At 36.6% G+C, this 23,346-nt stretch overlaps 1 protein-coding gene across 2 annotated transcripts in view; it reads left to right on the forward strand.

The window, feature by feature from the left end:
- The window catches only part of GPC6 (glypican 6), a gene marked incomplete at its 3' end in the record, with an annotated part of 1,013,029 nt that overhangs the window by 673,735 nt on the left and 315,948 nt on the right, over window positions 1-23,346 (forward strand). The window lies entirely within an intron of this gene.

The following is a 23,346-nucleotide window of genomic DNA, read 5'->3' on the forward strand; positions in this document are numbered from 1 at the left end:
TCTAAGAATATGACTATATTGAAATAAACCTTGCTAAATACCATAGCACTCTCTAAATTGGTGTGTATTTCAGGGCACAAAGAAAATTAAAAAAAAAAAAAACAAAAACAGGAAAACCAAAGCAAAATAGATTGGTAAGTTCAAAAGGAGCATGCTATTTATATAATTAAAAAAAAAAAAGATTTTTTTTTTCAAAAGCTGTATTTTAGTAAGTCGGAATAAATCAATTGCCAAAGAGAAATTGTGCCAGATGGAGTTAATGGGCGTGGAAGATTTTATTCAAGACAATTGCAATTGGGGAGAGAGATTATTGCACTGGGGAAGAGAATATTGAACTTAGCTCCACTGAAACAAAAGCAGGAGTGTTTTTGTTTTCTTTAAGCCCTAGACTGAGCTTTTGGAAAAGTACTAGAGGTGGTGGGGTGGGGGAGTTCTTCAAAGGAAATCTTTCTGTGGTTACTAATTGGTGCTTATTAGAAGTTTACTTCCTCCCCTCCAACTGGGGGGCCAGGGTCCTTATCTTTCTTGCTGATTACATTTTAAGTGGACTTTTCCCAGGTCCTTGAAAAAGATATTCCAGGATTGTAAAAGTGGTAAGAGCTAACAGAAGATTTACATCTTAAAGGGACAGAGAAAACAATTAAAATTACGAGTTAACCCAAGTAAATGTTCTAAGGGAGGCCAGAGACCCCTTAGTCTGGAAGAATCTGTCTGAAGTTTAGTCAAGCAGAAAAGAAGACAGAGACCACTTTGGTTACTATCCTCCCATGAAACTTGGTCAGCTCAATTTTCCACAATTATCTTAACACAGTGAAGGGGGCTGCAGGATCATGTTAGCAGAAAGGTATTAAGATACTTCTCTGTGTGTTCTGATGAAAGGAACTTAGATAAATGTATTGGCATAAGTTATTAGTTAAATGATCTCAATATCGACCAGATTTATCTTAATTTGTTCTCAAAATTAATCTTTTGCTTCTGCCAGAGTATTTTTATCAAAATATTAGAGAGACATAGACTATTAATATAAAGCTAGAAGAACTGTAACATAAAATGTTTAAGAACCCTGAATGCAATGCATGGTTCCTAGGGGTTCAGTTTCCATGCATTTTCAGAAGTTCTCACTGTCTTAAAATATGTAAATACATAGCCAAACATAAACTTTTGATAAAGGATTTTTGTCTGTAATCAATGGAAGACTTGACTGGATGATCTCAAAGGTGTGCGGTGTAGAATTTACCCAGCTGAAAACACCTTCCAGAAGCCTGAAAAAAGTGAAAAGATCAATTATAAAGTGCTTTCATTTTTCCTACATAGTTCTGCAAAGTTCTCATGAGAAATCATTTTCCAGTGGACATTTGGTTGGATCCTGCTATTGTTTCAGATTCAGACAGCTAAACAGAAACATGGTCCTCTTGAAAGAGACAAGAATTGACAAAGTAGGAGTGAATAATTCGCATCTAGCTGTGAGCAAAAATAGTCTGAACACAGCTAACTAAGCCACATGCTCTTTTTCCAGAGTTGGTAACCATGGTCAATAACAAGTCACAGCTAAGCAAGCAGCATGTACTCTCTCCAATGATGGCAACTCCCGTCAATAAAGTATAATTGGAACCTGCCAGGAAGGTAGTGTGTCAAAGGTGTATTTAAGCAGAAACTGAGATGCTGAACTGTTTGTGCAAAAATTGAGCACACAGTCTAATTATAAGTTTAAGAACTTTAAAAAGTTTGAACATTGTCATCCTGCCACGTGAGTGACTTTCGCTGCAGGAACATGACAACTGCATCAATGCAGCTCAGTGAGAGAGAGAAACAAGTGTCAACATCTCAAAAAATTAATAAGTCATTTGAGGGAGGGCTGAGAGAAAAGGACTGTGTCTCTTTGCAATAAGCAAAAGCAAAAAGATTAAGGTGTGATTTCATTTTATCTCCTTGAAAGATATAGAAGTGAAAATAAGACTTTTGGTTACATCAATACACAGGAATTTTATTATCTTTTCTTACAGGGTGTTCAATCTTCCGTCCTTCCTCTACTATTTAATCCAAACTTTCCTGACACTCAAGCAAAGATTACATTGTTTGAAGAAAGAATGGGGGCAAATGCATAGTCCACTACAGTGTTATTTGGGGTAAATAGAGTAGAGAGTAAAAGATTCGGCAGTCCTAAAGCTATAGACATTTTTGTCCTCATAATTATTCTTTGTTGGGATTCCACATCCACAGACGTCAACAGAATTTCTGCTTGCCTTTCTCTGGCACTCTCCATTTTGAGGCTGGAAAGAATGTTGCATTTGTTTATCTTATCTCTACCCTACTGTGAGAACCAACAGATTTCCCTTGGTAGGTGTGTTACTCAAAGAATACATTTTCTACTAATAATGTACAATCAAGGAGACAAATTGATAAATGGCCTGGTCTGTTAAGTAGAATAAGGACGTAGTGTATGGGGTCACTTTCTTTCATGTAAATCAGCATTTCATTGGAAAATTTTCATTCATCATTCTAGCATTTCCATAGAGTAATCTCAATTTTCCTCCATGTCCTTTTGTTGATAGATTAGTTCTTCATCTAGAGTGAATGTTGCTTTGAAGAGAGAAATATTATTTATAACGCAGATAAGTTTAACATGTATTAGTACAGAGAAGGTCAAAATATTGTTTGCCACTTTTCTCTTATTTGCTTCTCATCTGTGTCAGATCATTAAGGGAATAATCACATAGGATACTAGAAAGATCAATGACTGGCTGACTGGATAGTACTTACAAGGTCTGTTTACATTGTTGGAGTCCATTCTGGCCTTTCCATCTTTACTTCAACTTTGGATAAATAGGTAAATTTATCAAAACCTGGGGCATATTGGAGCATATAGGTAATTAATTGAAGCAAATTCTTTTTTATATTAAGAAATACAAGTTTTACTCATCAAACAACTGCTATTTCAATGTTTTTGTTTTCAATTTTTTTTCCTGAACTTACAGAATTTATCAATATAGAAGACCTGAAGTCAAGTTTTAAATGAAAACTATTTATGTATGATTTCACTTCTTACTATGTCACGATGTAAAATGCAATAGCCAGAAAGATCAAAGTCAAGTTTCAGGTTTACTATGAAGCTTGGTAACCCATAGCCCTTTCATCTGAAGAGACATTGGGAACACATGAACAAATAACTATTTGGCACCAGTTGGAAAATAAAATTTAATCAGAATTTAAGCAGTTATGGAAATGACTTTGGAATTTGAAGAAGTTGAAATGGACATATATTAGCTATTTTTATCTAGTACATTCTTTACCTTGTTTGTAGAATGAGCAGATTCTACATAACTTATGGGATTGTGTCCCAGTTGGCATGCATTTTAATATGTTAGTTGATGGCTTTATTTTTTTTAAGATTTATTTATTTATACAAGATCTGGGGTACAGGCCAAATGCATGGGAGGGTGAGAGGATTCGCCAGAGACAGAGCGGGGAACAGAACAGTCAGACTGACGAAATACACTGCTGCGGGGGGCAGCAGGCAAGACAGGAGAGGTCTGCCATGCCATGTGGGACCCTCGATGGCTGGCTGGGATCGAACTGGTGCTGCAGAGGCTGCCGGCATCTTCACAGCACGGCACTCAACCGCCTGTGCCACCAGGGGAGGCCCAAGAATGGCCTTATTGAGCATTATTGTGGGAAGTTTTATGAATGACCCTCATAAAATATTAACCCTTGGAAATCCAAAAGTCCATTGTCTTCTTGGTTCCTTGTCTAGTTTAATTACTTGTTCAAGTTCTTAAATTTTCTCTCTAATTTAAAAGGTGCAGTAGAGAGAATCATTATGAGCTGGGATTGTAAGGTTGGAAATTCAGCTGTAGTAACATTAGATGAAGGAAAATATTACAGAAAACATGGGTTCTTTTCCTACTTGTGCAACTAATCAATCATAGGAGATAAACAGGTCACTTTAGTTCCCAGGACTCTATATCCTCATCTGGAATGCCCTTGACTTTGTACTTTCTGCATGTACACTAAGGAGTAGACCACAATATGCAGTTACAAAAATGAGCTCTAGAAGATTAGATGTATTTTTTTGCTGCCATCCATTCTATCCAGCTTATCTGCATCTGCCTCTTCTGATGTCATTTTCACAAGGAAAACTGTATATCCTCTTAAAATAAGCATTTTCTGAGGGCATGATTTATTTCTGATACATGTCTAAATTAGATCAGTTATTTTTTTCAATAATCTTAATACTCTGTGCTTAAAAAAAAAAAAAGACTGTGCTGAGTAGTTTGATTTAGAAATGCAAGCAGTATTGAAATTCTTCCTTTCCTAAGGGCAAAAAGGATATTAACCACCCACTTGTTTATTGGCTCTAGTTAATAGCTACAGAAAATGAACATGACAGATAGCACCAATTTTCAGTGTTTTAACATTTTTACATAGACAAAACTGGCACATTAAACAGAATCCCCATTAAACTAACCCATGGCACTTACATACTGTGAAAACTCAAAAAATATATGTTGTTTATTATATTCTGATGTTCTTGACATTGAGTGGGTCAAAACACCAAGTTTTATTCTAGTCTGCAGCCTTTACTAGTTCATGACTTAGAATGAGCTATTTGTTTTTTCCCACTTCTATTTCCAGAGATGAAATGGAAATCTCAAGGGGTAATTTCAAGTTTTAAATACGATCATATATATTGAAGTTTTTTGAAAGCTGTAAAGTACTGTATAAAGAACTATTATTGTTTTTGTTTATGTTAACAATTGGGTTTATTTACTATTCATGTTGGCATGAGAAATTTTCATTCTCATATCTTTCATTGTCTAGAAAAATAAAACATCTTCCTTGAATCTTAATTCTCTCCCTTGTCACTACTATGTCTCTGCTTAAACAAGACATAGTTTAAATATTAACTCCTAAACACTAGGTTCAGTCATCTCCTTTCAAATTCCCCAAATCAATCTCAACATTTGACATGAGTGGACACACCATTTGACTTTCATTATACTGAAACTGTACACTTTAATCACTTATTCACTCATTCAGTCACTCATTCATCCTGTGAATCAACAGGTATTGATTTGCCCTTTCTGTGGGTCAGGCACAGCTTCAGAGCACTAGAGATACAGCAGTGAACAGTGAACATGATGGAGAAATCCCTGCCCTCATGGAGCTTACAGTCCATAGAAGAGAAAGAAACACAGATAGGTAGAGCTATTACTTGGGTAGTATCTTAGCATACTGCTCACATGTAATCCACTGTCGCTGCATGGAAGGTGTTTGGAAAGTCATCCTAGACAGATAGCCTTTAATTACTTCCTTCGGTCCTTCTTTCTGAGTTTCACTGGCCCCACCTTCTTCTGTTCATACTGCCCTCAAGTGGACATTGTGGGATGTTTGGTCACTGTTATCTATTTCTCCCTTCAAGTCTTATTAGAATTCTCTTATAATTAATAAAACTATTCCCATTGCTACATTAAATCTTGATGACTTATCAGTATATGTAAGTCCTTTTCCTTCAGATACTTGACCTGTAGCTCTGTTTACTATGGGCCCACACATGATAAATGATGTCAATAGCTTAATATTCGTAAGGTTATTTTTAATGTTTAGGAGACATTTATTTTCTCTACAGGTGCATCTGACTTAAATGTATTAACGAGAGAATTCAGATATGACAAATTAAAGTAGCTTTTCAAAAGAAAAAAGAAATTTATTGATAAAACGATTTTCCAACAGAGTATACCTATTTTTATTTTTCTGAAATCACTTTATATCTTTGTCCACCTATAATCCAAAATTTATGTGCTTTTCTACTTTCTGGTAAATTATAACAGCATCTAATTTCTTCTCTCTTCAACTGTTCATATTACAACAAGAATTGTCTTTCCCAAAGACAGAATGTTTTCACATCTTACATACAAACACACACTGACACCATCCAAGGACCCATATGATTTGAGCACTGTGCTCACACAGAAAATGATGAAGATCTTTCCCTTGAGGGTGTGATCAAAAGCAGAATTAGAGGTGGAGATTCAGTATAATTATGTACATATTTTTGTGTCCTCTCTAACGTAATTTTTAAAATCTACGTACGTTTGTGAACATTTTAAGTTATCTAAAATGTTTATCATAAGTTTAAATAGTTGCAAAGGGTGTAATTTATGCCATATTGTAAATATTGACAGTTGAAAAGAAACATTGCATTACTTTTTTAAACATTTTCAGTTAAATAATCTAAATATCTCAGCAATATGTAATCCATTATTATCCATTTAAGTAGACATAAACAATTTTTTTTCTTTAACAGTTGTTTTTCTTTTTCTTGAATTCATATTTCCACTATAATTTCCTCACAGAAATTTATGCTAATATAATACACATTTATGTTTTAAAAATGTTAATAAGAACCCTCTCATTTCTGTGACACATACATACATGTAAAGTTAAATTAATTTTAAAAAATTCATGACTATAAGTTTCCAAGTGTTAACAATTTTTTGGACTGAGTTAGCATTACAATAATTATTGGTACTAAGTAAATCAAAAACACACAAATACCTTACATTCTTTGATAATTAAAGTTTAAATGTAAAGTTGTGTTGCAAATTTAATGAAATGGTGGGATTTACCCTCCCCCAAAAAAACTGGCTCATAAATATCTGGATGAATATTTCTTATATAGAGAGTAATTCTACATAAATTCTACTCCTTTGTATTGTTAAAGTGTGTGGATTGAGAAACATTATTCAAATAAATGGTTAGCTAAGAATAGAAGGAATGTCGTTAAAGAAAAGCCACTCAATTCTTTGAACTTCTTCCAAGAAGTAAGCCAAAAATAACAACATAGCTATCTTCCAAACTTATTTTTAATAATCTAGCAGTTGACAGTTTGATTAGGTCCTCTTTCAATGTTGTTGAAAGTAAAAAATTAAAAACTATCTGCTTTGTAAAGAATCCGTTACCCAGGCATTAAAATCATCTGCTTCTCTAACTGAATTATAATATCTTGAATGGTCTCTAACATCCCATCCCATTTCTGGTCCACAGATTTTGGTGCCATGTGTCATATAACATTTAGGGATGTGGGAGAAAAATGTCTTTTTGTGACTTGTGAGATGTTGACTATGAAAAAATATGGCCTTAATAATAGTTTCAGTCATGGGATGATCTCTTTTAAGAAAGACTTCATGTAGAAGCTGAAGATGTGGAAATGGAGTCATAGAAAAGGCAAGGTATACCTCTCATAAAGGCTGCATGTATCCTGTAAGGTCTAGAAGATAGACTAGAAACTACACCTCTATCTGGAAAGAGATGGTAGCCTTAGGGCAAAAAGTGTCTTGGGACTCCCAAAATCTGTCCTGAGACCTCTTTTTTAAAAAATAATTATTTATGTGTACAAGAACTGGGGTACAGGCCAGAGGTACAGGGGTGGTGAGAGGATTCACCAAAGACAGAGTGGGGAGAAGAACAGGCAGATTGACTGAAGTACACTGCTGAGGGGAACGGCAGGTGAGACAGGAGAGCTCTGCTATATCATGTAGGTAGCTCCCTGGCTGGCCAGGGATGAACTTGTGCTGCAGAGGCCAGAGATAGCTTCACAGAGCTGTGCATAACCCCTGAGCCTTTTTATCCAGGGAAGGGTTATGGAGAAGGAGGTATCTTTTTTCTTGTCTATGTCTACATAACCTTGACTGCTAAGGTTTAGCATCTTCTATGTCTATCCATGACCAAACTCAGGGGAGTTCAGTTGGCATTGCTGTTGTAGTTGTCATGATATATTTTGAAAGAAGTTTTCTGAAGAAATAATGTGCTATGGACTCTAGTACTCTCGATTCATTTCCCCTGTGGCATAGCAAATATGCAACATTTGAATCAATTAAAATATCTTCAAAGTTTGCAAAAACAAACCAAAATGGTAGGTATAATAATCTATGCATATTGTAAGAGAAAAGTGTGTTTTCTATTAATCCAAACACTTTATGTGAACATTACGCTCCTGAGGAAATCTGGGAGAAAAAAGTTTAAAAAGTTTTAAAATTTCACACCAGTGAAAATTTTACAAAGAAATCTTTTGTTTCTTTGTTTGTTTGTTTTAAATATTTTATTTTATATAATTCTTACATCATTTTTCATTTTTTGCACAATGTATGCATTTTTGTTTTGGCTATATTCCCTATACAATTGCACCCCCCTTATTTTGACCCTAATACTTCCTCTCCCTGCCCGCCCCTCCCCATAGTGTGTCTCTGGTTTATAGTTCCTTGTTGATTTTGATTTTTACTTTGTATTAATTAGTCTGTTTCCTAGTCCCTTATTTAGGTTTTCTCAATTCCTCCTATGAGTGAGACCATCTGGTATTTTTCTTTTTCTTTCTGACTTATTTCACGGAGCATCATCCCTTTTAGCTCCATCCATGTTGCTGCAAACTGCATGTGTTTATCTTTTTTGAATGCTGAGTAATATTCCATGGTGTATATGTACCACATCTTCTTGATCCAGTCATCTATTTTTGGGCATTTGGGTTGTTTCCATCGCTTAGCTATTGTAAATAGTGCTGCTGTAAACATAGAGGTGCAGGTACCCTTTGGAATTACTGTTTCTGTGTCCTTTGGGTAAATACCTAGGAGTGGAATTGCTGGATCATATGGAAGCTCTATGTTTAGTAGGTCAAAAAATCTCCACACAGCTCTCCATAGTGGTTGGACCAGTTTGCACTCCCACCAGCAGTGCAGGAGAGTTCCTTTTTCTCCACACCCTCGCCAACATTTGTTATTGCTAGTTTTTTTAATATGTGCCATTCTCCCTGGTTTAAGATGGTATCTCATTGTAGTTTTGATTTGCATTTCCCTGATTACAAGTGATGTTGAACATTTTTCACATGCCTGTGGACCGTTTGCATTTGTTCTTTGGAAAAGTTTCTTTTTAGTTCTTCTGCCCATTTTTTGACTGGATTATTTTCTTTGTTTTTGTTGAGTCTCATCAGCTCTTTGTAGATTTTTGTGATCAGTCCTTCATCATTAGCGTTGTATACAAAAATGTTCTCCCAGTTGGCGGGGTTTCTCTTTGTTTGATTATTGTCTCTTTTGCTGTGCAGAAGTTCTTTCCTTCATGAAGGGCTTGAGAAGTTTAATTGTTCTTCCCTAGTGCATTAAGTACATTTAATGTCCTTCCCCTTTAGACAGATAGAAACTTTAGCAGGCCAAAATTAATGAAAATGCTGACCCAAGAATACTGTAAAATCCAGATTGTAGCTTGCATTTAACTTATATTTAAGCTTTTCTCTATGAACAATTGGAACTGAATTAATTCTTTCCAGTTGCAGTGTAATACATGGCATCAAGGGCATATTTTGCAAGATGCAACAAATTTAACCAACAGATTCTGTGTACGTGGTTCTTGACATGTTAGTACTCCATGGCCATTTGCAATAGGACCATCCATTTTGCAGTTTATACTAGCAGGTAAACAATGTGATATTAGAGTCTAAACCCAGCAACTCTTCATTCATAATTAAATTATTTGTTATCTGCAGAACCTAGAACAACACAAAAAATATCCTTACAACTAAGTAAAATTTATACTTAGCTTTTTTATTATAGCTTTTATCTAAAATTTAATCAATGGCTTTCTTTAAGTCTTATTAAATGTAAGAACAAATGGTGGATGATATTCCTGGAATTTTTACCATGAACTGAAATAACAAGTCTAATGGGATTTTCCCCCATGGCTCCATAAAAATGAATAAAGTATCATATCTTAACACAAACAAATTGTAGTGATGTTTTCAAAATTGTATAGATGGTCAATTTAGTAATGAATCACATAAAATTATATTTATTGATAAACTATCATGATATGCAATGAAGCATTTTCATTTAACTTTTTCAAAATACCTTCCTTTTTACTAAAAGGACAGAAAGGACAGGCTCATCAGGGCCATGTAGTTGGAAAGCTTATTTAGGAAAAAACTTGCATGAGTGTTGGATGAGAGGTCTGGAAAAACTTACTCCCTTCTCTTTCTACTTCATCATGCCTTCTAAGTAACCACTATAATGTAATATTGCTTGTTCTATATCAAATATGCCATTACTTACACATTAGTTTCATGCTTTAAAGAAAATCCATATTGAGACTGAAGAATTATTTAAATGACCCTGTGTTATTTGAGGTAACAATAAACTACCTTGACACCTCCTTCTCCCCCAATTAGAGACATTACTTTTGTGTCACCCTTCTAAAAGTTCTCCAATAATTCATTTCAGGAATTTGGTTTTGTTGGTATATTCTGTCTGTCCCAGAACTCCTGGGAATATCTAAAAAATTGAAAGGCACAGTAGGTATGACCTGTAATCCTGTGTAGACTCTTACGTTGTCCTTTGGAGATGTGTGCTTAAGATGAAAAGTAAAAACAGGGGCCTCCCTGGTTGCACAAGGGGTTAAGTTGTAGCACTGTGAAGCTATCCGCAACCACTGCAGCACGAGTTCAATCCCCAGCCAGCGAGCTACCCACATGGCACAACAGACCTCTCCTGTCTTGCCTGCTGCTCCCTGCAGCAGTGTGTTTCAGTAGATCTGCCTGTTTTGCTCCCCACTCTGTCTCTAGTGAATCCTCTCACCCCCCACACCTCTGGCCTGTACCCCAGTTCTTGCATGCATAAATAAATAAATCTTTTTTTAAAAAAAGAAAACAACAACAGTAAATCAGTGAATAATCTAAGATTGCTGAATTCTTCACACTCCTTCTGTTTCTCCTGGGAGTTTCTATGGCCAACTCCTAAATGACCTGCCTTGGTTGAAATCAGCTTCTTCTTCAGCTCTGATTACTAGTCAGTCATTTGAACCTCAGGCAGTTCTTACCTGTCCTTCTTCAACTGTGGGTCTTGCTTCCTAGGAACTTTGAAATCCACCATTTATTTTCATTATATCACCCCAAGCAGTGCCAGCACATGGTGATGCTTGTTAAATATTCATAAATGAATGTAAGAATGAATTCACTCCTAGCCTTCCATTCTATTAAGATTAGAAAAGAGGAGGAAAACTTTTCTTGGAATAGTCTTATCTTTTTTCCCCTCTCAAAAACTACTGTGTTGACTTTTTCTGTCCTTTAAAAAAAAAAAGATTTAGGGCCTCCCTGGTGGTGCAGCAGTTGAGTGCTGGGCTGCGAAGCTGCCCGCAGCTTCTGCAGCACTGGTTCGATCCCCATCCGCTGGCAAGGGTCCCACATGGCGCGCAGACCTCTCCTGCCACCTGCTGCTCCCCTCAGCAGTGTACCTCGTTAGTCTGTCTGCTTTGCTCTCCCTTTTGGCTCTGGTGAATTCTCTCACCCTCTCCCGCTTCTGACTGTACCCAGTATGTATAAATAAAATAAATAAATCTTTTTAAAAAATTATTTATTTATGCATACAAGAACTGGGGTATAGGCCAGAGGTGGGGCCAGGGTGAGAGGATTCACCAGAGACAGAGCAGGGAACAGAACAGGCAAATTGACTGAAATACACTGATGAGGGAAGCAGCAGGCAAGAAAGGAGAGGTCTGCTGTGCCATGTGGGTAGCTCCCTGGTTGGGGATTGAAGTTGTGCTGCAGTGGCTGCTGATAGTTTCATAGTGCTGAGACAACACCTTGCACCACCTTGGAGCCCATTTGTCCTTTTTTTTTTAAGGTAAAATCACCTCTACCCTTTCTTGAAGTGGCTCTTCTTCACCCCCACGCCCAAAGAAATGTCTAAATAACGTTCTTTGCTTGCCAGTGACAGTTCATGACTCATGTCAGTCAAATGACTAGAATGTGGCCAAACTAGCTGTGTGCAATGTACTGTAAACTATGTGGCTATTTTTTCTTTTCTTCTTTCTTTAGATGTTTTTTCAGAAAAGATCCATGTTGGTCCTTGGCAGGATGAAGTGAGGAGTGGGAATTTTCCATGGAAACATTCTGATGCTCTGAGCTAGGAAGATTCTCATGTAGGGCTCATCAGGGTTTAGGATGGCTAATGTGAGTTTTCACGTGTGCTAACAGTTCTGTAACCCATTAACTAGATAACATCGATGCTACTGGCAGAAAGGCGGAATTGTCGAGAGAGCAAAAGCCAGACACACACATGCACACACACATGCGCACACGCTGAATATTAACACAGATTCTGTTTCCATATGTTGTGCATCAAAAATTACCAAAGCACCACAATATGGTGTTTGTTTATGTTCCTGTGTGTATTAGACATATTTTAATATCATTCACCTCCTACCATATGCCAGCTCCCCACACTAGGCGTACAAAATTGTACACGTTCCTGAGAGACTGATTGATTTGGTTTACATTCTTGAAAATGCCACATCTCCTTACTTTAAAAGCAGATTTGTGTGTTCCAAGGCAGATACATCATGAATATATTACTACCACTGTACAGAGGCTGGAAATTCATAGTTTTACCAAAGTGGATTCTCACATGAGTGACTCATATTCAAAGTCATAGCTAAAATGTTTCTTCTAACTGAAGTAATGTTTAATCTATAATTTCTAAGTTAGGAAGACAGCTATTCCCTGTTGAGATAGTCAGGTATCTTGTTTAGCATTCTGTGTTCACATTTAAAAAATTTACGTTTGGTTAAAGTTCAGAATGTCAAGCAGAATGCTTAACCAAAAGGTGGTGTCATGAAAACCTCATCATGATAGAGAAAGGTAAAAATTAAAATGAGGTTTTGTTCTATGGGTTGAACAGATAAGAAAACCCTCTGATATACGTATTTCACTAATAAAAAGAGCTATTTCCTGCTCGTGAATGAAAAGCATCCACCCTTGTATCTATATGCAACCTAATATTTCCACTGTTGCTTGATGGCGGCCTGGTGGAGATGAATTTTCATGCATACAAACAGAAAATCTTTGGGCCTCCCAATTCAGTTTGCATGTTGATTAAAATGTGTATGCTCCAAAGCCATCTTCTTTCCATCTTGTACCATTGAGAAAGAACAAGGATAAGACAGGAAATAATTATGAATTGCAAATCAGAGCCTGCAGGAAAAGTGTTTCCTAAATAGATGACAAATGTTTATAGAGCCACCGTGATAGAAATTCAGCATATTTTTAAAAAGTAATTTACTTATTAACTAGAAACCTCCCCCCAAAAGCATGAAGCTTACAGGGCTTTTGTGAATCATGAAATGATGATTGAACTTGCTGGGTTTGGGAGGAAAAGAATAGGCATAATATGCATACCTAATAACCGTAACTGCAGAGTTTTCAAAGCCAAGTGTAAGTAACATCAGTGCTGAGGAACACTTGAAAACAAAACCAGGACACGGGAAGTGAGATTAGTTGAGGTCTGTGGCAGTTCTTGCCAACCCTGTTAGTGATTGTCAGATTGTGTCACAAATTCACTGTTGCCTAGAAGCAGTGTCTATATTTAATTTCATTTCTTAAAACAAATAAAAACTGCCATCAAAGTTAATAAATGTGAGTTATTATGCACCTAATAGACTGATGAATAGTTCAAACAGCACTTAAGTAGTCAGACACAAACTTGAAAACATACATATGTAACACATGCATGTTACTCAAGGTTAATATTATATAAAGATGGTTTAATATAACCAGATGGCTTAATATAGCCTCTGGTTAATGATAAAGAAGTGTGTCTCTAGCTCTGAAATTCCTTTAAAATGTACAAATATGATAACAGGAATTTATTTGTTAAAGGTGTTCTTTTGATCTCTCCTTTTAAACAACTTTATTGAAACTTAATTTACATACCATAAAGTCCACTCATTTCAAGTATGAATGTCATGGTATTTAGTATATTTGCCTACAGTGCTAGACAATTATCATTGTTCTGCAGTCTAGTTTTAGAACATGTTCATCACACAAAACAAAATGTGTGCTTATCAGCAGTCACTTTTCCTCCATACCATGCTTCCCCCAGCCTCTCACCACACCCCTGACCACCACTTCCCTGCTCTTCATATCTATGGATTTACTGAGTCTGGACTATTTTGTACAAAAAGAATCATAAGGTACATGGTCTTCTATAACTGGTTTTTGTTATATTAAATAATGTTTGAAAATTCCTCTATTTTGGGACATGTTTCAGAATTCCATTGTTTTTTTTTTTTTTTAAGATTTTATTTATTTATGCATGGAAGAGCTGGCGTGTAGGCCAGAGGTGCGGGGTGTGAAAGGATTCACCAGAGACAGAATGGGAAGCAGAACAGGCAGACTGACTGATAAACACTGCTGAGGGGAACAGTGGGCAAGACAGGAGAGGTCCTGTGGCACCATGTGGGTAGCTTCTTGAAGGGGATGGAACTCAGGCCTTCCTGGTGATAGCACTGAGACTTAACCCCTAGACCACCAGGGAGGCCCCAGAATTCTGTTTCTTGTAATTGCTGAATAATATTTCATTGTATAGATACACAGTATTTTGTTTATTATTTCTCAGTGTGTGGGCATTTTGTCCCCCCTCCCCCATTTTGAGCTATTATAAATGATGTTGCTATAAACAATGTATGTCTGAGATTTTGTGTAGCTTCTATCTTCATTTCTCTTGAATGTATAACTAAGAGTACAATTGCCAGGTCATATATGGGGGGGGGGGGGTCTGTGTTTCCAACATAGCTGCCATGGTACATCACAATATAGAAGGGTGGTGGTTTCTCCACACCATCAGCACCCACATCACAGCAACACTTGTTATTGACTATCTCTTCCTATTGCTGGCTTAGGGATAGGAGTGAGATCTCATTTTGATTTGATTTGCATTCTGTCGTGACAATGATGAGCTGGAGTGTTTTCATGAGCTTGTCAGCCATTTTTGTTTCTTCAAGAAATATCTACTCAAGTCATTTTCCTATTTTTTAATTGGTTGTCTTTTTGTTATTGAGTTGCTCTGTATCTATTCTGCAGCCTTATTAATTATATGGTCTGCAAATATTTTCTACCATTACAGATTATCTTTTTATTTGTTTTATTTATTTTATTTTATTTTTTTAAAGATTTTATTCATTTATTCATACAAGCACCAGGTACAGTCAGAAGCGTGGGAGGGTGAGAGAATTCACCAGAGCCAGAGCGGGGAACAGAACAGGCAGACCGACGAAATACACTGCTGAGGGAAGCAGCGGGCATGGCAGGAGAGGTCTGTCCTGCCATGTGGGACCCTCGCCGGTGGCCGGGGATCGAACCAGCACTGAAGACCGCTGTGCCACCAGGGGAGGCCCATCTTTTTATTTTTTTTATAATACCCTTTGATGCACAAAAGTTTTCCTTTTCAGTATGTGCAATTTTTTTCATTTTTTACTTTTGGTGTCAAATCTATTAATCGATTGCCAAAACCAAGGTCATCAACATTTATTTGCTTTATATGTTTTCTTCCAAGAGTTTTATATATTTTTCTCTTATATCTGGGCCATCAATCCATTTTGGGTAACTTTTGTGCAGGGTATGAGGTAACACCCAACTTCACTATCTTCCCCTAGGATATCCAGTTTTGCTAGTGGGATTTCTTGACAGACTGTTTTTTGCACCTTTGTGAAAATCAGTTGACTGCAAGTATATGTTTATTTCTGTTTTTCAACTCTGTTTCATAAATCTCTGTCTATCCTTATGTCAGTAACACAGTGTTATTTGTATCATCATCATCATCATCATAATTGTAAGAAACATGGAATATTTCCTCTTAATCAAATCATGTGTTCAGTACATGATATGTTAACTATATGCCTATTTAAACACATCTCTAGAACTTTTTCATCTTGCATGACTAAAACTCTGTATTCATTGAGCTCCCCATTTCCTGCTCCCCTTTGGACTCTGGCAACCATTATTCTACTTATGTTGTTGCAAATTTCAGTACTTTCAGTACCTCATATAAGTGGAATAATGCAGTATTTGTCCTTCTATGGCTGACTTGTTTCACTTAGCATAATGTCCTCCAAGTTCATCCATGCTACCACTTATTGCGGGATTCCCTTCTTTTTTAAGGCTGAATAATATTCCATCCTATGTGTACACTACATTTTCTTTATCCATTCATCAGATGATCATCATTTAGGTTATTTCCACCTCTTGGCTAATGTGAATAAAGTAACATTGAACACAGAAGTGCAAATATCTCTTCCAGATCCTGTTTTTTAATTATTTGGGGGGAAATAACCAGCAGTAAGATTCCTGGATAGTACGCAGTGTTTTGACTGTCTTAGTTGTGTGCTGAAATTTTTTTAGCAATGTTTTATTATTGCCAATATAAATTTCCATCACCTCCTTGCTTAAATTTACTCCCCGGTATTTTTTTTTTCCTTTCGGATGTTATTGTAAGCAGAATCTTCTTAGATTCCTTTCCAGCTGGTACATTGCTAAAGTGTAGAAACTCATAGATTTTGTATATAGATCGTGTACCCTACAACTTTGCTGAATTCATGTATTATTTCTAGTAGGGTTTTTTTGGTGAATTCTTAGGAATTTCCTACATATTGGACCTTGTCATCTATGACTATATGGCTTAAATTCTTCCTTTCCAATTTACGTATCCCTTTTTTCTATTTCTTGCCTCATGACTCCAGCTAGAATTTTGAGGATAATCTTGACAAACTGTCATGGAAACAGGCCTCCTTTTCTTGCTCCTGATCCCAGGGGGAAATCTTTCAGTTGTTCACTGTTGAGTATTATGTCAGCTGTGAGTTTTTCATAAATGCCCTTTATCATGTTCAAGAAGTTCCCTTTTATTCCTAGGTTTCTATCTGTGTTTAGCATGAAAGAATGTTAGATTTTGTCAGAAACCTATTCTGAATCAATTGAGATGACTATGTGGGTTTTTGGCCTTTTTTCTATGAAAACAGTGTATTATATTAGTTACATTTCTCCTATTGAACTGCCCTTCCATTCCTGGGATAAGTCCTACGTGGACATAGTATATAATCTTTTTTCTATGCTCTTGGATTCAGTTGGCCAGTATTTTGCTGAGGAATTTTTCATCTATTTTTATAAGGGATATTAGTCTATAATTTTCTTCCCTTATTATGTCCTTGGCCTTGGTATAAGGTCATATAAGTCGCTTAGGATGAATTAGGACATATTCCCTCCCCTTCTATTTTTTGGAAGAGTTGAAGAAGGATTATTGTTAAATCTTCTTTAACTATTTAGTAGAATTCACCAGTGGCCTACTGGTCTGAGATTTTCTTTGTTGTGAGTCACTTGATTATCAATTTAATCCTTTACTTTTTATAGATCTATTCATAGTTCCTATTTTTTTAATGATTTGGTCTTGGGAGGTTATGTGTTTTTAGGGATTTGTTCATTTTATCAAGGTTATATAATTTGTTGGCATAGGTATCAGTTTCCTAGGACCACCATAGTGTTACCACAAATTGAGTGAATTAAAATAACAGAAATCTACTCTCCCACAGTTAGGAGAAGAGCAGTCTGAGATCAAGGTGTCAGCAGAATTGATTCTTTCATGAGACAGAGGGAGAGACTACCCCCTGCTTCCAGCTTCTGGGAGAAGAAAGATCTCAAATCAATAACCTGACTTTACACCTTAAGGGACCAGAAAAGAAGAGCAAAGTAAAGCTAGAGTTTGTTTATCTAATCTTTATTATTTCCTTTTCTTTTTTGCTAACTTTGGTTTCAGTTTGCTCTTTTTTCTGGTTCCTTAACGTTTAACATTAGTTTATTGATTTAAGATCTGTCTTCCCTTTTAATGTAGGTATTTATGGTTTTACGTTTTCATTTGCTGTTTTCATTTTCACTCATCTAAGTATTTTCTAATTTCCCCAAAGACTTCTTTCTTTAAGTATCAGTTGTACAAGAGCACATGGTTTCATTCCCACATATTTGTGAATTTTCCAGTTTTTCTTCTGATATTGATTTCAAGCTTCTTTCCACTGTGGTCAGAGAAGATACTTTGTCTGACTGCATGTCTTGATACTTAAGATTTAGCAATGCTGATTTACTCAAATTTAGCAGCTTCTTTCTTTATTCAGTATTCTCCAGGTTGCTGAAAGTGTTTTACTGGAGCACTTAGAGTTCCGGGAATGTTGATTCTGTCATTTTTTGCTAGCTTTACAGTTGCTTCAGTGCAAGCCTGGATTCCTGGCATTCTCTGCCCACCATGGCTGTGGTGTCACTCATCCCCGATGCAGATCTTACAGACATCTGTTACATGATGTCCTTCAAAAGCTGTCCCAGGCTGGCTATCCATGCTCGCTAATTCTGAGCTACATGCCCTCCCACGTTTTCTTTAACCCCACACTTATCCACAAATAATTATTTTGCCCAAAGTGATCTGAAAATAAGCATATTCTGAGCCTTCAAATAATGGGTACCACGTTTCTTATAAATGTTGGATGACTGAAAGTATATGAGTGAACCATGAAGAAACAAATTCAATTCATGAATTTGCTACAAAGCCTATTTACATGTTATAATTGTTAAAGAATTATAATGTAGGGTCTCCCTGGTGGCGCAGCGGTTGAGCACTGGGTTGTGAAGCTGCCCGCAGCCTCTGCAGCGCCGGTTCGATCCCTGGCTGCTCCCCAGCCACCGGAGGCGGGTCCCACATGGAGCGCAGACCTCTCCTGCCACCCGCTGCTCCCCTCAGCAGTGTACCTCGGTCCTTCTGCCTGCTCTGCTCCCTGCTCTGGCTCTGGTGAATTCTCTCACCCTCCCACGCTTCTGACTGTACCCAGCGCTTGTATAAATAAATAAATAAATAAATCTTTTTTAAAAAAAAAGAATTATAATGAAAATTACTTAAATAAGAACTATTTTCAGTATCATTTAATCACTTGAGAGTTTTGAAGACACTTCAGAGTCTCTGATCTATTAAAATGAAGAATAGAATTCTCACCATGTTGAATACAACTCTGGAAGATAGCATCGGCACTTGCTCAGAAAAGAAATGTATGTTGAATTTATTCTTATTAAGTTATCCACTTACATTAACTTATTTATCTTTAGGAAAGAGAAGACACATGTTTATTTGATTATTTTGCTTACATGATTTCCAAAGAAACGAGTACTTGCTAGGTATCTGGTTATTGTATATAAATATAGAGTTATCACTTTCACGTGTTTTCTTGTTTTTGAAAAATATTCTAACAGACACTCTTATTTTACATTGACTACTATTAGAAGTTGCTAATGTGAGCGCCAGCCATGAATGTTGGTTTAGATATAAAAAATCTTAAGTATGCTAAAGATCTGCAATGAATTGCTATTATATGGCTAAGGGTATGCTATGTCTCAAATTGCATTTAGAAAGCATAAAAATTACTTGCTATAACATCCTGACACACTTGGTTAGCCAGGTAGATCAGTCTTAGTGCTATCTCCCAATGCAGCTTTTTAGAGCATTCTTTTTGTGTTTCTTGCCATATTCCAATATATCATGCTTTAACCTTTAAAAAAACGAAACCCAGACAACAACAAAATGATAAGGTAACAAACTCAGAGCTCAATAAATTTTATTTAATTTATTTTTCAGTTATTTCACATGGAACCTGAGTTATGAGTTATATTATTATATTCCTCAAGTTATTATTTCTCAAAGCCAGTCAACTGTAACATCAGATATAAAATGATAATTCATAATCGTCCATTGTATACAAAAAGCATCCAAAGATGTTAATGGGAGGACTAAACTCACGATGCAAGGATTTCATAGTAAAATCATACTCGGTTGACTGAATTGCAAAACTGTGATTATATCAGATACTGGCAAGGATGTGGAGAAACTGAATCTCTCACACATTGCTGGTGGGAATGGGGAATGCTGCAACCACTCTGGAAAATTCCTTGCCCATTTCTTATAAAACTAAGCATGTACCATTTGACACATCAGTTATACTCTTGGGCATTCATTCCAGGAAATGGCAAGTTATATCTATGCAAAAACGTGTACATGCATGCTCCCAGAAGTTTTATTCATATAGAAAAGAACTGATAAGGAACCAGATAACCTTTAGTGAGTGATGAGTTGAACAAATTCTGGCACATCCAAACAATAGAATACTACTCATTAATAGAATGATCTATTGTGGCCTCCCTGGTGGTGCAAGTGGTTAAGCGTCAGCACTATGAAGCTATCCACAGCTACTGCAGCACGAGTTCAATCTCTAGTCATGGAGCTGACCCACATGGCACAGCAGACCTCTCCTGTCTTATCCACAGCACCCCTCAGCAGTGAATTTTAGTCAATCCACCTGTTCTGCTCCACACTCTGTCTCTGGTGAATCTTCTCACCCTACCACACCTCTGGTCTGCACCCCAGTTCTTGTACACATAAATAAATAAATAAATCTTTTTTTAAAAGGAATGAACTATTAATACATGCAGCAACTTGTTTGGAACTCAAGGACACCATGCTGAGTAAAAAAAAACAAGAGTAAAACTCAAAATGTTCTATACTGTATAATAGCTGTATATTGCATTTTTGAAATGACAAAATTATAGAGATGGAAAATAGATTAGTGCCAGTAGATTGGAAGGGGACAGGAACGTGGTGGAGAAGGCACAGGGGTTCTTTTGTGGTGGAAAAGACTCTGTGTCAGATGTGGTAATGTTGCACAGTGAAAGTGCATAAAGGTGACATATCCACACACACAGATGCAGGTTGGAAAATCATGGAAATTGAATAAGGTCTGTAGACTAGCTCATAGTAGTGCAACCAATGTCAGTTTCCTCCTTTGGGTGTTGTACCCCAGCTATCTGAGATGTTGCCAGTGGGGGACAGGGAGCAAAAGGAACCCGGGACTCTACCATTTTTTCAAATTCTTGTGAGTTAATATTGATTTCAAAATTAGATGGTTTTGAAAAGTAATTACAGCACACTTATAAAACTATTAAACAATTAAAAATAGAAATATCCCTTCGCACAATTTGGCATTTCAAACGGCCTCATTTTTCAGAGGCTTACTTCTAAAAGTATTCTGCATGAAATGATTTTTTTTTTTAATTTTAGTTCAAGCTAAAAAATCTGATCTGTGGACATGAAAGCTTCAACTTTGATCCTTCATTCTCCATTTTCCTCTTCTCCAGATGCCCTTTATTTGACCAGGAAGGATATCATTTCCAAATGTACTGAGAGAGTCATATTTAACTTGAACAACATTGGTCTTTTAGGTTTTTAAGGTTGTTCAATTTTCTCTGTTGGGTTGCTACCCTGAGTTGGATCCTCTTCTGAAATGTCAGACTGAGAAAATGGTCACTGGTTCCCAGAGAATAAAAAAAAAAAATTAAAAAAGCCAAGCTTTGGAATTAATGCAATCAATAACCTTTGAAAACAAAGTTAAAAAGCAACAATTGAATGCTGAGATACGGAAAACAATCTTGTTCCTTTTTTCTTTGATTATCAAGGTGGCCAAAAAATTGAGGAACACAATAGAGTTTAATTCCAAAAGCACTTATGAGCACCTAAATCATCATCATACATTCTAAACATACTCATGTTATCTCAAACAGTGTAGGTTGTAATAATGAAATAGACTGTCCACATGGTCTGTGAGATCTCAAGTTTGCATCTGCAATATTGACAAATGCTGCAAGTTTTATACCATAGCATACTGAGTGAGAAGAAGCAAAGCATCATGTAATGTCAGTGTGAGAAAACGAAAAATCCAACAGAGACAAAGGAAGAAACAGCTTAGCCAGCTCAGGTGAAAATAGAGTAGGTCTCTGGAGAAACACATCAGGGCCAGGAGAGAAATTGAGGGCTGGGGAACAAAATCCTACAGGCAAAGATGTGTAGGATTGCAACCAGGCCAAAGAATCAAGATGCATTCAGACTTGAAGGGCCACATTAATTTCTTTTTTCTCTGAATTATTTCCTCTGATGACTTGGGATATATGTGGAGAAAAGAAAATTTTAAAATTGAGCTGCTCAGTTGTCACTTCTATGTGGAATATAGAGAAACAACACAAAGGGTCAGATAAAGCCAAACTAATAACAAACCTTAGAAATCTGACCATAGAACTGAGGCTGCCAGAGAGAAAGGGGTGATGAGAGCAAAGGGGTACGGGAGGAAGATGGACTGTGGTGAAGGACTATGGGTGTTTCATTGGTGGATGTGGTGCGGGTGCCCCCGAAGGGAGCCATTCTCTACCTCTAAATCACAAACAAAAGCTGTAAACCAATGTTGTCTAAATTTAAAAAAATGGAGATAATGCTATGAGGGTACTCATTTTTTTCTTTTTGCTTTGTTGTTGGAAAATAAATTTTGGGAATAATGAAAAAATACCATCCGCTACATATCTATATATAAAGAAAAGCCAACATGAACTTTGCTGGATGTTTGAAAAATTTCATAAAAGTTTAGAAAGAAAAAAAATCAAAAGGACAACTAGAAATGTCAGAACCTGAGGAAATAAATAAATGATTTCATTTCCTGAAATAATGTATTAGGATCTTAGTCCATGTACACCATAAAATTAAGAAAATTTTACCAAAAACAAATCCTTCAGTTGAAGTCCTCTTGTGGTTTCTGAGTAAAGGACAATATAACAGCTCTCAGCCAGAGGAATTGAAAGCATCTCTTTACTCTTCCATTGATTCGATGCTTTGTCACTATCTGCATGTCCTAGATGTATAAATGTCACCTGTGGACACAGGTGGTGCTGGGAAGACTAACTCTCCATATGGTCCAGATGACACAAAGCAGCCTAGTTTCAAACCTAGAAGGCAACTTCACAATATGTAGTATTTGACAAAAAAACAACAATATTCTTCAGAACCAACCACATAAATATGACAATACTATTGGCCTATAGTCAGGAACAGCACTTTTTGTATTTTTTGTTATTGCTGTTATTCTGTTTTAAATATTCTTTCCTCTTGAAGTCAAAATAGAATGTTCAGTGAGTCTAACAAATATCTTATTAGTTTAGAGTGGATTCAGGGCTTTTCAAATTCAGGGCAAAGAGCACTTCATTGTTGGTGGATGAGTTAGCCTCTGAATTGCTGCAAGAATTTCTCCTCCCACTCAACACTGGGTCCATTTTCTACCAAGTTCCCAGGACTGTAGAGCTGCAGTTGCCGAAGAATGATGCCCTGGCAGTTTCATGGCCTCTAAGCAGGACTGAACCTCAGAAATCCCAGAGGAGTTGATATTGATCCCTTTTAAAAAGTTATATACAAAGGAAGTATATCTGCCAGACTCCTTTAGAAACAGGGTCAAATAACCAGTTGGAAAATTTTCTAAAGGTGTCACATTAAACTTTAATCATACCTACATTTTTATAGAGCTTTTAACTTTGCAAATTGCTTTCCCAGGCATTATCTCATTTCATGTTCTGTGGCCATGAAACAGAGCGTGGGTTTCGGGGCTGGATGATGATGAGATAGAGACCAAATTGTTGATAGGGAC

The sequence above is a fragment of the Talpa europaea genome (genome assembly GCF_964194135.1).
Source record: "Talpa europaea genome assembly, chromosome: 6".
Taxonomy (NCBI): Eukaryota; Metazoa; Chordata; class Mammalia; order Eulipotyphla; family Talpidae; genus Talpa; species Talpa europaea.